Source organism: Haemaphysalis longicornis, unplaced genomic scaffold, assembly GCF_048455015.1.
Source record: "Haemaphysalis longicornis isolate Haplotype H1 unplaced genomic scaffold, Haemaphysalis longicornis Haplotype H1 scaffold_4, whole genome shotgun sequence".
In the NCBI taxonomy this organism is placed as follows: Eukaryota; Metazoa; Arthropoda; class Arachnida; order Ixodida; family Ixodidae; genus Haemaphysalis; species Haemaphysalis longicornis.
The window spans coordinates 151,009,580-151,024,775 of record NW_027526361.1 but is presented as its reverse complement, the minus strand read 5'-3'; the positions used below and the strand labels follow the sequence as shown (position 1 = coordinate 151,024,775).

General features: G+C 48.6%; 1 long non-coding RNA gene across 1 annotated transcript in view; it reads left to right on the top strand.

Annotated features, from left to right (window-relative positions):
- The first annotated feature begins 10,201 nt into the window (after positions 1 to 10,201).
- The window catches only part of LOC144180618 (uncharacterized), an 18,473-nt gene continuing 13,478 nt past the window's right edge, over positions 10,202 to 15,196 (top strand). The window contains exon 1 of the long non-coding RNA XR_013324477.1: positions 10,202 to 10,300. This is a non-coding gene — a long non-coding RNA (uncharacterized LOC144180618). The remainder of the gene's footprint in view (positions 10,301 to 15,196) is intronic.

The following is a 15,196-nucleotide window of genomic DNA, read 5'->3' as shown; positions in this document are numbered from 1 at the left end:
AAAGACTATCGTCTTTTGACGGCATTTGCAATGAAAGGAGCAGATACGCGGCCAATTTTTTCTTTCGCTGCTACTTTTTGGAAGGCCACAAAAGCAACCCAACCAGCGTTCCTAACTAAATGCACACGGGCGCTGCCGTTTAATTGCGTATATTTTGCCTGAGAAGCACTTAGTTTTAAATGAGCCAAACAAAGGGGAGATGTGTGACAAGCGGCAGCGGTTCACAAATTTCGAACGGTAATGACAATATAAACCGCTTGGTTTACGAAGCTTCTGAGGGACGCCGCTACGACAGCACTCCACTACGTTTCTACGCCCTGGGGCCCTACTTGGTTCCAGCGAGCGAGCTACGACGACAAGGCGAGCCCCCAAAGCACTATGCACTAAAGGCGAGTTCACACTAGGCCGACACGACGGCGACGCCGACGAGTCGCTAAATCATCTGTCAACTGCCGAGTTGCCACACCGCGTTGTCAGACTACGCCGACAGCGACACAAACACGTCGGCCGATGGAAAGCCGCCGTAGTGTGACTGACTCGCCGACCGAAGACGCCAACAAAACCGGTCGCCCGACCGGTCGCCGGACGCGTCGTCCGGAATCGACCGAGAAGAGAAAACTGCTCCTTGACAACATTGGTGCCGCAATGAATGCGGCTCTATTTTCAGTTTCTGGAGTGTAATAAACTCAGTAACGTCCATGAAGCCCATACAACTGAACACTAGCGCTGACGCAATCCGTATGTTGGCTTTCGACGCTTCGGCTGTGCGCTTCGGCGATGCCGTTACCCTGGAGCTGCATACTTCAAATGCGTGTGCGATCAGCTCGCCAGTAGAAAATGTAAGGTCACTTTCGTGCAGAAGAAGAGTTACGTAGGGTAATTTGGGTAATAAGGGATCAATATCGGCCAGGGCTTTTCACGTGAAACGTAAAACCAAAGTGCGGCAAGCACTATCCCCGCAGCGGGAAATCGCAGTCGCAGCCGCGCACACACATTTTCGCGAGCGCTTTCGCGAAGCAGTGGAGTTGATGGTGATAAGCTATTGTGGGGGCTTCGGCGAACCCTGCTGTGCAAGCGCTATTTAAGACATTTCAGTTTACCAGCCAGGAATTCTGTAAACCAGCTAGTAAACACCGACGTATGACACGGAAGGATGGGCCTCCCTCTATTACCCAGGCTGTTTCGCAGCGGGGCAGCATTTGGGCGGTGGCGCACTTCTCTCGCGCGTCGCACCCGTTCGCCCAACGCTGAACCTTGCGGGTTCAAATTACAAAAAAAAAATTGTTGCGGTTTCAATTTCCGGCGGGTCCAGTTTTTTTCTTTTCTTTTTTTTGTGAGCGGTTTTTAAGGGTTATGATTTGCATATCCGATTTGTGAATCGCGTGACTTTGAGAAGCACCTACCCTTGCAATGGAAAATTTCCTTCGACACAGCGAGTGGCGTCTTGAGCCACAACAATTAACTTCCCTTTTCTAAAGCGCACCATGTTTCTCGAAAAGGCGGTACCATGGTGCAAAGTAAGGCCTTCTTCATTAGAGGAGTTTAAATTTCTGCTGACGTACGCACTAATTATATGCATATTTTACGTGCTACAGAGGTCTTTTCGCCGGGGGTTTAACATCCATATTATTACTGCCGCGGCAGCGGCGCGCAGCTCTTTTTTCTTTGTCCGTGATCTAACAAGAAGTTAAGGAGTACATACAGTACAAGCAGCGCACACGCCAGTACGCAGGAACGGCTTCAGTCGTGCTGCGGCGACACGATACTCCAAGTTTGACTAGAGAAAGATAGAGATCCCCGGCGGAGAGGCGAGGCGGCGGAGTCGGCCGTCGCGGAGCTTTCGGTGTGGGACGTCGCGTGGCCGTCGGTGTGGTGTGACAAGCGCGTCGGCCGACATCGCGCAGACCCCGACGCCTCGCCGATTTCTCACCGACGCCGACGGTTGGGCGACGATCGGCGTCGACGCGGTGTGACATGGCCGCCGACAGCTCCCCGACACGGTGTTGGCCCACCAAATCGGCCGATGGTCGGGTTAGTGTGACCGCGCCTTTACAAACACCAGCGTGCGTCATTTGCGCCGTTTCAACCCTATTGTCAACGGGGGTGTCAACGTAGTTGTTAATTAATCCCACTCACATTGTAGTCGAGTCATTACTTTGCATTCGGTGGTGTAGTGTTTGGAACGTCCAACGGCACATGTTTTGCACGGACAAGTACCGCGATTCCACGGGGCCCGACGCAACCAGTGACGGCGCATTCAATGGTTGTCTGCATGCATGTTGCGCCAGTGAATTCAACCTATACAGAAGATAAATGGGGATCAAATGCAGCGAAAACAGTTGCAGTGGCGCCAGAAAGAACTAGAAAATTAAACTGTCCCACTCAACGTGAAAGCTGTCAAGTGTAGAGCAGTGATTCCCCAGAGGAGGTGTGGGGCCCTCTCCTGACTAGTTTCAGTATCAGCCTGGCGGTGATAGCGAAAGTAATCAAAAGATGGCGGCGCAGCCCTTGATAAGGATTGTAAGAGACTAGATTACATTTTAAAGGAGCCATGAAGAGAAAATACAACTTCGTTTAATTTGAAAGAACTAGGATTCAGTATCTCACTCAGCTTCACTACAGCCACAAAAGATGTTTTTAACGAAAAAAAGCAATAAGTATTTAAAAACTTTCAAATTTTGCGCCACAGTGACGTGTTATGAGCACGAATGACGTCATACGGGCCAACAATAACACATAATTTTCAGTGCGTTAGCTGCACGTTAGCATTCACTAGAGAACCCATTACAGACGTCCAGTCATGTGTCATCGCGACAGGTCAGTTAGGCGGCCGCCAATCGCACAAACAAGGTTCCGTGACGCCATAGAAAGTTGCGGAAAATTCGCTAGGGGGTCGGGACTGCTTCACACGTTTTCTTTAATATCTCCCTTATTTGTTCGAAGATTTCGGTGATATTGGTATCATTGTTATCGTGACTAAGCAGTCTTTCTATTAAACCTAACTTGTATTTTGTCTTCATGGCTCCTTTAGGTGCAGAGCAATTTAGGCGCTCGCCCTGTGCTCCTACGCTTGCTCGCTCGGCCCAAGTGTATAGAGCACCAAGGCGGCGTCCCGGGGTAACGCTGCGTACCCCAGAAGCTTCAAAAGTCAAGCGGTTTATATTCGCAACTTTCAGCACCTATAGGAGAGCTACGAGAAATCCAATATGGCCGTCGCAGTGATTATAAGGGTGAACGGAGGATATGCGCTGCATGCTAGGCGTGCACAGAGTGGTGTGCCCCCGGTTCACCGCAGAGACGCACGACTAACGCCATTGTGACGGATGAAAGGAAACGCTGCTCTGCAGAAGCCGAAAAGTTTGTGAATCGGGGTGCTACATATGTTGCTGATTGAAAGTCGGCAGTGGCCTGGCTTCCGTCGAGATTTTTCTCCTTTACCCCAACAGAGTGCTGCTGCCTGCTTTTTTCGCACACTCCGCAAATTGTCGCTGCTTCGTTGAGTTGTTATTTATTATTTGGAGGTCCACGTTTTCTGGTTTCGGCTATGGTTTATCTATTTGTTGGCGCAGTGGTTTGGCGCCAAAAAATTCCGTGGAGTGTGCCGCCAGAGTGCTGTCCTGCCCGCGCGCTGACAGCGCATCACCTCGTGTCTCCCACGCGTCGACCCCGCCATAAAGGCAGGTGTCGCGAATTTGTGGTGCTTTTATTGGCGCCTGCCTCCGTGGAAAAATCGGCGCGACTGCGGCAGTTCGCGACGACTAGGGTACCATATATTGTACTAAGCTTTCAGTGCGCGAGCACGACGCCTGCCCTCGTGACGGGTTCGGCGTTACGACTGCAGCTTGCGACTACTACAGTAAATTTGCGATCTCCTTAGAACACGTGACGACTACGGTGCTTTCTCGTGACTATGCTCTCGTGGCCCACGCGATAATGACCAGGTGCAGCGACTGTAGCAACATTTCACGGTGCCTATCTTTGTGGTGGGATCGATGAGTCGACCGCAGCTTGTGACAAGACGACAACTAGCGATTCGCTTTCAGGGTGCGACAATTATAATTGTAACAATACGGTACACTTTCATCACACGAATACGGCACTTTCCCAGCGCCTCCCTTCATGGCGGGGTTGATGCGATGCAGCGCGCGACGACTAGGGCAGGCTTTTTCAACGCCTGCCAACGTAGCGTGGCCTTTTAGATGCGACGCTGAGAGGAGCATCTCTTGCCGACGGCCCTGTCTTTCCTGCGTCGTCGTCGTCCGCCTCCACAGCTGCGTCTATCCTCCGCTCACCCCCTCTCCTCTCTCCGATAGCGAACCCTCTCGCCCAACATCTGCGGGCGCGTGGCGCAGCGCACTCTCACTCCGCCGGTGGGCGGTGCTGCGCACGTGCAGCGCTCTCTCTCTCTCCGCGGTCTCCTCTCCTTCCGGCGCGCTGCGCGCTCCGGCCGGTCTCTTAGTCGAAGGTCGTCCGCGCTGCGTTTGCTCTCTCTCTCTCTCTCGCATTACCCGACGATTGCTCACGTAATTCGAGTAATCGAGCCAACGGAAACGCACAATGGAACCCCCTTCAGCGTCGCATCACACCAGGGTTCCCGCGAGGGGAGGTGGGCGAAATTTTTTTATGTGTTCGTGATAGGCCCCCCAATTCGAATCATCAGAATCCATTCTTCCTTGCGGCGGTCATCAATCGGAAACGAGCGGTGGTTTGCCTTGCCGCGCACTGCGGTACGCAGCACTTTTACTTTAATGGACTGTCCGCACGCGCAACGTTTGTGCTTCTTGTGTTCCTGCGTCTCTCGCCTGTTTTATGTGTTTTTTCTCTAAACAAGATCGTGGACTAGCGAAAATAACTAGCCCGAGGCCACACTCAATGTAAACACGTAGAGAGAAGAACCGATGTTTGGGTGCAGCGTTTGCAGTCGACTCAGCGGCGCGTAATCTTTCAACTGGTTCCGGCGGCCACAGCGCGGCGGCGCCACTGTTGGTGAAAGTTGCGAATAGTCAAAAGCGTTGGAAACTCGTGAAACGCTGGCGCTTTTCATACATTTTACCGTTGTTCAGCGCAAAGAAATGTATAGGTAACTTTGACGAAAAATATACGTAATTCACCGGCAGCGCCTCCGTTCCTTTAGTTAAGGACGCCTGATGGGTTCGTTTTTACGTAAACGCAAAATGTGGCAGTGCAACGCCCGCACGGGCGAGGAGAAAATAACTCCCGATGGCGCAGATTCAGGCAGAGGGCGCGCGAGCACTGCGAAGGCGCGAAATTTGACTTGCATGAGGTGGTAGCAGTAAGCGGATAACGGCGGTACAGGCCATTATGGCGAATCACTGCTCTGCACATCGCACAGCTTTCACAATGAATGAAATGGCTTTAATTTTTTTAATAATTTGGGTAATTAATCCGCTAATCCGTGATTTCTTCTTCATTTTATATTATGGTGTATGTATTTGTGATCTAGTAACGGCAGCCTTGATGGAAACGGCCCAGCGAAAACAGCACCCCCAATACATTGCACATCAGTTACGTTAGCCTCTTTGGCGCGTTGGGATTGCCATAGACTCCGTAACGCGAGTGACCTAGGTTCCATCCCGAGGGGGGAAAGACGTGATCTTTTCGTAGCCTCTGTTTGGGTGAGTGACGCCGAACCAGCTGCGACGACATGTAGGGCCCCTGAAGTGCTCCGAACCTAAATGGCGGAAGAAATTCGTCACGCGGAATCGCCGAGCATGGGCAGACCGCTATTTAAAAAGCCAGTCACGGCGGCGGTAGAAAACCTGGCGTATTTCGGTGTCATGTGCGACAAAGCAAGCCTTAAGCGGACGCTTTATTTTAAATGCAGACCATTTCTTTAACTCACGATGTCACCCGGCGTTGTCGGCGTTGGCGTGCCTCGGCGTCTGCAACAGCCGTTCCAGGTGCGCCCTCTCCCCCACTCCTCCTTTCCCGCATCACGCTACCCTCCTCGCTCTAACAACAGGTCCGCACCCCTCCCCCTACACTATATAAAAAAATAATACTTACCGGCGCCTGGTTTCGATCCTACGACCCAGCGGGCGGAACGCAAGGTACATGGTGCTCTACCCAGTGCGCCAAAAACCCGACACAGAATGGACGGCTACGAACGCGCCTTATATCCTTGACTCATTCAAACTACGTCAAGAAGCTGCTGATACAACGCATTCACTACCTGTGGGCGGAAGGCGAGGTACATGGTGCTCTTCCCACTGCGCCACAAAACCGACACAGAATGGACGGCTACGAACGCGCCTTATATCCTTGACTCATTCAAACTTCGTCAAGAAGCTGCTGATACAAGGCATTCACTACCACCAACTCCCCAAACACTGAACGTTAACGCAATACACCCACCCTCTATGCGACGCATTTACTCGAGTCACCCTCGCGGGGAGATGGGCCCTTTTTTTTCGGTTGAGCATGGTGTGTATAAGCGATATTGGGGCAAGAAGATTTCCGAGTGTTTACGTGAGGTACTCGCAAGGTTCTATTTCCTCTCGCAAGATTTTCTTGTAGCATCCCATCTTTCTACTTATGTGACCTATTTGCTTAACCGATATTTTACACGAGTGACCATGTTTTTTTCAGTATCCATTTCCTAACTATAAATGAAATAACTGTTACGCTCTGTACGCTAGGTAGTTAATGTATCTGTCATGTGTAAATTGTATTGAGATGACTTGCTTGAAAAGCGGAGCTAACCAGACAATGTGCTTTTATTTAACAATGAATCCGCGGCACGCTATTTCAGTCATACAAGCAATTTAAGGGCAAAAACTAGACTGGGGTGCCCAAGTAACGTGAAACCACGCCAAAACGCTGTGCCATGAAACGTTAAACTCTGTTCCACCACTTTGATGTCTTAGTCAACTGTACTTAAAGTCATAGATTGTTCAAATTCAGAGCACAATCTAATGTTGTTCATGTGCGAAACACAGCAGAGCCCAACGCAAAACGCAGTTCTGCCATAGTGATGTGCCAGCAAACGGTACTCACAATCAAGAACAGTTCAATCCAGAGGATAAGCCAATATTGGTAATGTGCGAAACACTATAGAGGCCCAAAGGTAAACGCAGTTCTGCCAAAGCGATGTAAACAGTAGTCGAAATTATCACATAAACAGTACAGGATCAGAGGACAAGACATGGTTGTTCATGTGACAAACGCATTAGAGCTCCTGGTGTTGTTCCTGCTCTATGAGCACCAATGTGAACATTCAAGTGCGAGTGAGTACCCCGATTTCTTTGCTGCGCGTTGCGCAAAAGTGGGGTGAAAAAAATCTCAACTCAAGCCACTTCCCCTAACCTGAAACCTGCGGAGGGGCGAAGCATGCTGTGTAAAAGTGTATTCTTGGCACTTTGGCGTATTTGTCAACGAAGATGAAACCATCCGGGGTAGAGGTATACAGCTTTGCTGTAAAAGCCTCCTACTTTTGAAGCACGAAGCATTCTAGCCTGAGGTGCAAACAAGTGTCCCTGTGTTTTTTAGTACCTGTTACGATGTGTTGTAGCCTGAGACGTAAACAAGTGTCCCAGTGTTTTAGTACCGTGACTACATGAGACGCCGGCAGCTCGAGCCCTCAAGGGGCTTCGACCCTAAAAATCCAGGGCCATCTCCACTAACGTGAAACAAGGAGAGGGGCGAAGGGCGCAGTGTATAAGTGTGTTCTTGCCGCCTTCGCGCTTTTGCCTACTCAGATGAAACCATTAGGAGGTACAGCTAGGCATACAGCTTTGCTGTACACATCTCGTGTAATAGAAGTACAAAGTGTTCCAGCGCAAGGCGTTCGAAAACGAGTGTCCTAGTGTATTCTTTTAGTACGCCTTTTTTCCCACACAGACGAAACGTTCTAGCTCGAGGTGTTGGAAAACGAGTGCCCCGGTGTGTTCTTTTATTACGCATTAAATTCTAACTCGAGGCGTTGTAAAAAAAGTGTCCTGGTGTTTTCGGACCGTGACTACATGAGACGAACAATGACGACACCAGGAAACGCTGACCACCCGAGCCCTTGAGTGGCTTCGCCCCTAGAAGGTAACATACCAAAAATTTCAAGGCAAAATGCGCATTCCGATTCTCCTTTCGGTATGTCCCGAGCGAAAACGCATCGGTTGGGTTTCCGAAAATGCTCACCATCACGATGTTGGTAGACGCCGCAATAGTCTCCTCCACATGACAAAGTCAGGTCGGTCAGCCGCATAACAGTGGACAGACCATCCTCAGTGCTTCTTGAACGCATTCATTCGCCGCCACGTATTCCTAAATTATACTTTACCTGATCGTCAGTCATGTTATATAGCGTTACATTGTACAAAGCTTAACGTTAAGCACAAGTCGAGTGTTTCGCATTCGCAAAACGTTTCTAGATGCGTGATTGCATGGGAGCCAGAGCAACGTTGTTCCAACTATAGTATAGCCCACTTATAGCGAACCCGCTTTTAAGGATATAGTGGTTATAACGAACAAACCTTCATTTCCTGTTACCATTGGTATACACAGATTTTCTGCCCAGATATAGCGAAAAGCCGATATAACCAAGTGATTTCGGTTTCCCGTTGTGTTCGTTATAAGCGGGCTCGCCTGTACTCCATCAGCTGTCCAGGGAACTCTACGGAACAGCGAATAATACCACTTTAGGTAGGTGATCTTAAGAGTGTTGAGATTTTTCAACCCTGATGGTCCTCGTTTTAAGGTTTTTTGAAGTGCCCTTCGACTCTGCGCCGTTACGTTCAAACGTACCGGAAATTTTCAGTTCCCAAGGACACATCATTGGGCATGATTCCAGTTAGATCTTACGTTCTGGAACTCTACAGGATACTTCGGTATCCGTGCAGAAAGTGGCATATGTGAGGTCGCTTTTTAAGCAGAAAAAGAACATTTGTTTATTTCAAGCGTTGAGGCATATATAAGGCATAACGCAGGATACCTGAATCCCCAGCCCTACGGCTAGTTGGAGTTCATGCAAGAGAAAGCCGATTACAAAGACATGTGCATATAAAACCCCAATAAAAAAACAAGAAGCATTCGTAAAACAAGTTATAAGACCGCATAACTGAAATACACACAATTACGTATACATACACGTGCATAAACGCGTAATTAAATATACTTATACAATTATACATCTATACATACACGTATACACCTATATACCTACAGCTGATTGATTGATTATAGGGTTCAACGCGCCGACGCAACGCAGGCGATAAGGCGCGCCGTAGTGGAGGGCTCCGGATTAATTTTGACCACCTGGGGATCTTTAACGTGCGCCGAAAGCTCGTACACACGGGCATTTTTGCTTTTCGCCTCCATCAGAAAAGCGACCGCCGCGGCCGGGAATCGAACCCGCGACCTCGTGCTCAGCAGCGCAACGCCCTTAGCCACTGAGCCACCGCGGCGGGTTATATACCTACAGCTATCTTCACACATTCATATATATAGACCTATGCACACATGTCTATACAATAATTTCTTATATGAAACTGACAGTGTTAAAAGCGACTAACGGTGGAACCGTAAGGTCAGTCATAAATTTTTTTATTTAAGGGCCCTTAAGCAAGAAACATTGAGAATAGCTGTTAAACTAAGTTTTTCGGTCTGAGTAAAAATTACTAGCGAGTTTTATACCGATCGGTAGAAAATTCCAAATGCTAACGCTAGTACTTTGTATTCTTCTGTCTCAATACGCATGTTTATTTTTAACTACTGGGAAGTTATTATTAGCAGCACTTCATGAATAGATCATGAAGTCTTGAAAGCAGACTGCGGCAGGGGAAAAGTATCAGCAATATGCCTATGTGCTGGTAAAGTCGATTTGTGTTAGGACATTCAAAGGTATTATTTTTAAATCTCTGGAAATGGTTTTTGCATATGCAGTGTACTGTGCTTACGTTATTAAAGGGATGTCCGTTTTTTGAAGAACGAAGTGTGACTGTGCGTTTAATGAATATCTATTACCCCGACATTCGATGCAATATGACAAATGACTGTCAAATGCCGTAAAAAATTGCTCCCAGTTTGTCGATCTCGAAGAAACTGGCGACACTTGCATAGTGTATGACACTATTAACTACATTTTTTCACGTATGGAGTCACTGCGTGGTTTTCAGGCCAACTGTTCATCCAGTAAGACGCCAAGGTATGTAATGATAGAAACTGTGATATATTAAAACTGTCTTTGCACGCAGAGAGGAAGGAACCAGCAAAATGGCGATTGTGGCGGTCTTTGTCATCTTGCTGATTTTGGGCATCGTTGGAGGACTGGTGCTCACAGGTGCTTTAGGTAAGGTGGTGCTGAGGTCGCAGTGTCAATCGATTGTACGAAATCTAAAGCCGTAATCTAACGTCTTGCCGTTTGATCCATATATATATTCGGTGCGACGCGCAGCCGAAAAAAAGACGGACGCAAGGAGCCCGCCACCAAGGCTAAATGTTTAACGCATTGTGCTGTGATTCCATGGACGCCCTTGACATTTCGGCCGTGGTGGCCACCTTGTACATGTAAAAAGCAAGAACTCCCACTTGACGAAATTTTGGTGCACCTTAAAGATGAAAAGGTTGTTTAAATTAATTATTAGGCTTCTACTACAGCGCGTTTTAACTTGGTTGAAGATTTCGCGGGTTAAACCTTGTAAAATTTGAACACTAATTTAAAAAAAAAGGTGCGCCAAGAAGGCTCCTGAAAGGCCGATAATTCTGATACTCTATAATTGTGCGGGGTAGGCATCGCGTGGGAATCACACGCTTTAGCCGACGTGAAGCGAGCTTCTGACAGCGGGTGTTTCCCACCGAATTTTTGCTTCTTCAGACGAAAAACCAGACGATACTCACAATGACCAACACCACGACGACACCCCACCCATCTTTACACGTCGTGTGGCAGCCCTGGGAACTGCCGTTGTTTCCCGGGGAGCTTTACGTTTGCGTATCCTTTTGCCCCACTTGTTCTTATTCGCTGTTCTGCCCTCTCTTCCTCTCACTTTCTCTTTCTCGTCTTTTCCCCTATTACTCCTATGCCCTTTCCCTCCTACCATTTTCCTTTGCACCACAACTTCGCCCCTCACCCTCTTCGTCATACCGCCCTACTCAAAACGTACTCCTTCCCGTGAGTATGCTCGCAAGTAACCCTCATGGCTGATTCCTGCCCCCAACAGGCCAAACGTTTACGTGTAGTAACTCAAGATAAACTGTCGTCCTCAAAATTGGTTCCTCATATCGCCTTCACTCCCACCGTTTTTATCACCCCCTCTTTTTACTCCCATTCGCCTACATCCTCCTCTCTTGCTTGTTCTTTTACCACGGTAACAGCAGTGAGGATAAGATATTCATTCCGCCAGACCCCTGCGTCGATCACGAACGCAATTGCAATGGCTGCCGTTGATGACGCTGAGCAGAGCGATAGTGTTGAAGTTGTCGGAGATGCGGCCAAATCGACGAGCTCGGAACGTTTTTGATATGATAAAGTCTAGAGAATGCGCTACATAATGTAATTACAATGTAATTACATACATACGTACATACAGCTCTTTACATTCGTCTTTACAAAAAGGGACCCCGACATACCCCCGCGGGAGGGGCACGAGTAAATGCAGAGCATTAGCGGCGTTACGCGCGTGGCGGTGGCGATGGGTGTTGTAATGGTGGTGGTAGCTGTCGCGGGTACTAGTTGAAGGTCTTGCTTCCATCGCTTAGCAACTGCGACAACCGCGACGAGAAGAGAGCGAAGCAGAACTGGAGTGCGGCTGACGCGCCGACACCCGGGTTTATATTCCCAACGAACGCAGTAGAGTGAGAGGAGGCGGAGAGAGAGCGCGCTATCACGCCACCGTCACGCCAGGACGCGCCCGCACCTGCTGTTGCTACGGTGCTTGCAACGCGGGAGCGCGCGCTGCACCTGTTGTTGCAAGCGTGTTGAGGGCGAGGAGGAGTGGGGGAGAGGGCGCAGCTGCCGTGGTGCGGGCGCCGAGTTACGGACGCATAACATCGTGAGTTAAAGAAATGCTCTGCATTTAAAATAAAAAGGAAGACCTTGAAATTGATGTTAGAGTCTAGCTCCAAGTGCCTACAAGTCACTTGAGCATCTCGCGCTCCCAGCCTAGCTGCGCTACGCTCCTAGTGTACACAATCCAGTTCAGCGACAACAGGCGAGACCGGGTTACCGCACCAGGACCCGCCAGTTGCTCGGTACACAGCTGTACACTTGCGACGCAATCCTCAAATCCAACTCAGCCTTTTGCTATAGGCTTAACCACAGCCGCTCGATGGAAACTAGGACCTAGTTTCCATCGAGCGGCCGTGGCTTAACGGTCAAGACTCCACGTTTCCCATGGATCTTCCCAGCTCGAATGGTCTGACAAGAGTGCCTATTTTTGCCAGAGTTGGTAAAACATTGGCATTTTTTTCTCTCTAGAGCACGCCACTCCAGCTTCCGCACATGCGTAGGTCAGCGCAATAACTTACTTAAACAGCTGTCACTCAGACGTCTGCCGAACAATGAATTAGGCACCACCGCTTACGGACGTAATGCCTGTGCATTATTCTCGCCGATTAACCAGCCCGGGTTGGTTGGAACGCCCACTAACGGTGAAGAATGGGGCGGAAGTTTACGAAAAACAACCATTTCCTCTGCGGTTCACAACAGTGGATTCTCAAGGTAAAACTCTCAGTTACTCAGGAGCGCTGTGGGAATAGGTGGTCTCCTTTACTCCACTCCCGGCATCTTGCACGAACACGAACGTAGCCGCTGGGACCGCGACCGGACGCCCCAGCCCACCGTGCACACTTTCCAGACGAACCAACGCCTCCAGACTCCGCGATAAAATCACAAATATTCGAACGTATTTTCCCGACATTCCGCGGTATACAAAACGGGGCTCTAGCGTATTTTACTTAGAGAGGTGTGGCTGAATGCGAACGATGTCACGAGTGGCCTTACACCACGGCTGGCTCAATTCGACCTTCCTCGTCCTGCTTGAGTTCCCCTCTTTGGATCGCCCGTATCACACTTCCCTTATTCACAACCAATACTTTTCCTCTCGCACTCATCTTATCCTTCCGTCTCCATGGACCCGATATCCTTCCCTCCATCTCGCATCATCTGGATTAGATGCAGAGCATCTGATTCACTCGCCTTGTCCCTCCGGCGTCGTCGTCGTTGTCGTCGGCATTGTCCACCCCTCCCCCATTCTCCTCGCCGCGCCAGCTGCGCTCTCCGCCGCTCACCGCCTCTCCTCTCCGATAGCGAACACTCTCTCGCTAGGGGCATTGGATTGGATTCGATTCGATTAAATTGGATTGGATTAAAGTGGATTGGCTTGGCTTGGCTTGGATTGGATTTGGATTGGATTGGATTAAAGTGGATTGCGTTGGATTGTGTTGCGTCATAGCCGCGGCAGACGCGCTCGGGCCGGCGCATGTGCAGTACTCTCTCTTCCACGGTTTCCTCTCCTTCGGGCGCGCTGCGCATATAACCGGTGTGCCGTTCTCCGGCGAAGCAACATCCACGCTTGGCTCAAACACCTGGAGTCCACGCCGCTTTACAAGTACGCCAACGTCGTCATCGACTGGGACCGGCTTACGCAGCCCCCTCAACGTTATGCGCGCTATAAAACTCGGTCCCTTCGCCGCTCCGCCTATGCGTCGCATCAACACACGGGTTCCCGCGAGGGAGGTGGGAGTTTTTTATTTAATCACTGCCCCAATTTACTCCATCCCCAACCCGTATGCTATGCATTCCACCTATTCTTCTCTTCTTCGTTCTCTTTCTACCCCACTCCTATTCTTATTACACTCCTCTCCCCTTCCTCTCATAGAAACATTGGCCCCCTCTGCATTTACTTGCTCATTATCGCACCTTTCATATTAATTACCTCATTAAAATCACACTACTCTTTACTTTATCATTTGCTTTTGAATCATTCCGTCCCAATCTCTCTTCCGTTACTCTTTCTTCTTACCCAATTCTGCACGCTCTCCTCTCACATTCCCTTTTTGATTTTGATTTGATTTTTATTCTTGCGCGAAAAAAACAACAAACGAATCACTTTCGCGCAAAGGGAGCCGGGGAAAAAAGCCGTAAAAACAGCTTGACCAGCCCCAGCCCTCCGGTGCAACAGGCAGCAAGCGGCATTGGCCAATATTAACAAAAATCAACACAAAAAAGAGACTGAAGAAGCAAGCAGCCAATGCAAATAAGTAAAATGCGCACAAAAGAGTAAAAAAACGCTCTTTGATGAGTAAAATAACCGCTTATACATTGCTACAACACGACTCAATAACATTTAACAGGGCAGGTAATTGATAGTGAATTCTTTCTTACCCATAGTTCGTTCGAACTCTTTGAATTTCCAAACGTTCATTTACCCGCACCTCTCGAACTTGTTCTTTAGTCTTCAGCCCAGAAAGTTGTATCATGAACACGTCATTATTCTTAATAGCTAGTTGGTGTCGTTTTAAAAGTGTAGAGTGGTAAAGTTCTGTTACAGGTAATAGGTTCAAGGTCTTAAAAATAGGTTTCGTATCGGCGTCGTACGCAGCATTAACAATTGTACGACAGGCTTTCTTTTAAATTCTGCAGAATTTTTCTATATTGCTTTTTGTTGTTGTACCCCATACCAAATATGAGTACGTTAGGCATGGTAAAAAAGGCAGTTATAAAGTAACAGTTTTATTTTTTTAGGGAAAAAAATCTGAATTTACACATGATACCTACTGCTTTAGACAGTTTGTTAAGAACAGCTTCTAGTTGGTCGTTCCAAGACATGTCCTCTTCTAGAAGTACCCGAAGACTGTTTACTACCCGAACAAACTCAATCTTTTTTGACCCACGTCTGAGCTCGACATCTTTCTCAGCAGGTTTTCGCATTTATGGTCAAGGAATCTGCTTTACTCGAGCATCCAATTCATTTAGCAGCGCATTACCTGTTTCTATGAGGTTGCCGAGGTGTTTTCCTGAACAAAAGAGGCTCATGCCGTCCGCATACATGACAACTTTGGGTTTTTATGTCAATATTAACAACATGGTGGATATATGGTAAATTAAATTGCGTCCTTTCCTATCCGACACACCCCCTTTTATTCCCTCGACGACTCTTATCTTCCTTATTATTCACCTAGCCTCAAGGAGGGCGAGGGGGATTAACTTTATTTTCCGCTTGTTACAAAAAAAGTGCAGTTTGCT